Source organism: Balaenoptera ricei, chromosome 3 (genome assembly GCF_028023285.1).
Source record: "Balaenoptera ricei isolate mBalRic1 chromosome 3, mBalRic1.hap2, whole genome shotgun sequence".
Classification (NCBI taxonomy): domain Eukaryota; kingdom Metazoa; phylum Chordata; class Mammalia; order Artiodactyla; family Balaenopteridae; genus Balaenoptera; species Balaenoptera ricei.
The window spans coordinates 96,281,288-96,283,258 of NC_082641.1; the positions used below are offsets into that span (position 1 = coordinate 96,281,288).

General features: G+C 33.1%; 1 pseudogene; it reads left to right on the forward strand.

Annotated features, from left to right (window-relative positions):
* Positions 1 to 414: 414 nt before the first annotated feature.
* On the forward strand, positions 415 to 512 carry LOC132364231 (U2 spliceosomal RNA; annotated as a pseudogene).
* The last annotated feature ends 1,459 nt before the right edge of the window (positions 513 to 1,971 follow it).

Consider the following 1,971-nt stretch of genomic DNA (forward strand, 5'->3'; position numbering starts at 1 on the left):
TTTTTAGTAGTTCTTACAGGAGAATCATTGGACAAAGGGGTCTGAAATACATACTGAAAATTCAAATTTTCTGTGGATTTACTTTATCCTTACTCTGTGACTGATTGAGAATTTATAATATTTCTTTACCAGTTCTACCAATTCTATAGGTTAAATTTCGTATATCAGTTAAACTTGCATCTGTTTCTTTGAGGGAGGGTCTATAGAAATTTCTGAGGTGATAATCTTTTAGATAGTCTTTAAAAAGCATTGTTTAAACACTTCTGGGGAAATCAAAAAGTTATGTTATCTGTAGCATTTCATTTCATATTGTTTAATGACAGAAAATTTGGTTTCTTCAGGTCTATATACTTGTTAAATATTAATAAAATGAACTCAATCCTAATATATGCCATTTAAAAAGAATCACAAATGATCACTTCTTGGCCTTTTGGCTAAGATCAAGTGTAGTAAAAAGAACCACTGACGTGGCAAATAAAAAATTAATTCAGTATAGGAACTTGTTACTTTTTGATTCAGAAAGTAAAATTAGCCACATTCTAGGTAAAATTAAGTATTGTATATTTTTTTCAAACAGATACCATTAAACTGCTGAAAATGAATGTATTTATGTAGAAAGAATATTAAGATTTCCTGAAAATTACTGCAAATAAATAGGCACATTTTAACTATACTCTGAAAATATAGTGATTAAGCTTTAAGGAAAATTACTTTATTAAATGTTGAGATGTCTTATTCATCCAGGTAGAACTCTTTTAAGAAGGGCACTTCTGCTTAATAAGTTTGGTTATGCTAAAGATAATTTGAACCTTTAACAAAATTCTCTGACACTGAGGCCAAAATATATGTATGTATGTTTTCTGGTGATCTAACTCTAATGGATTTATGGTTTATTAAACAGGCTCATGTCAAAGAACAAGGCTGAAGAAAAATGTATAGATCATAAATAAAGTAAAACAAAACATTTTAAAGTTAAAACAGACTAGGAGAAGGAGTTTGTATTATATAACAAAGACTGAATTGATATCCAGAATATAGTTTATAAGAATGTCTATAAATGAGTAAGAAAAAGACCAAAGAGTAGAAAAAAGTCTGTAAAGGTCATAAGCAGACCATTATCAAGCGAAGTTCAAAAAGAATGAAGAGGTATGTAAAAAAAAGATTCAGCTTCTCCAATGACCAAAGTTATGCAAATTGATACAAAAATGAGATGCCATTTCACTCATCAGAATTAAAAAATGATGTCAATGTTGGCAAAAGTGTGGGCAAACAATATACCAGTGGGGGGAGTACTACCGTTTCGGAGAACATTCTGGAAATATCTAGTAAATTTGAATTTTACATATGTTAAAACTTAACATTTTCACTTTTAGATATATTGCCTATAAAATTTTTCACACATGTGCATAAGGAGGAGTAGCAAAAATGTTTACAGCAGCATTTTTCTAATGGCAAAAACAAAACAATTGAAACAGTTTCAATGTCTGTAAATAGAGAAAAGCATAAATAAAAGATAGTTGGCCCTCAGTACCCTAAGATGTGGAACCCTTGGTTACAGGGGCTGATTATACTAGACCATTTTGTGTAAGGCACTTGAGCATCCCTGGATTTTGGTGTCTTGTTGTCCATAGGGGTCTTGGAACCAGTCCCCTACTCATAGGGAGGGAAGACTGTATTGAGATGCCAAAATAACAACAGCACTTGAAGTGAATGAACCGCACCTATATAGATTAACACAGATCTTAAAAGAATACATTACAGCCTCGCATATAAGTACAGAAAAAAAAAATCAGAAGTATAAGTTAAAGAGTGCTGTTGGGTGTCCCAGCCTTCCCTGGGTATCTCCTAACCCCGCCCCTTTTCCAGCATAGCTTCTGCTTCCTAATTCCTGGAAAAAAACCTTGCTCACTCGCTGCCTTTCCCACCAACACCTTCCTCCTCGCACTACCCCAGGGCTGGGCTGCACTCTCT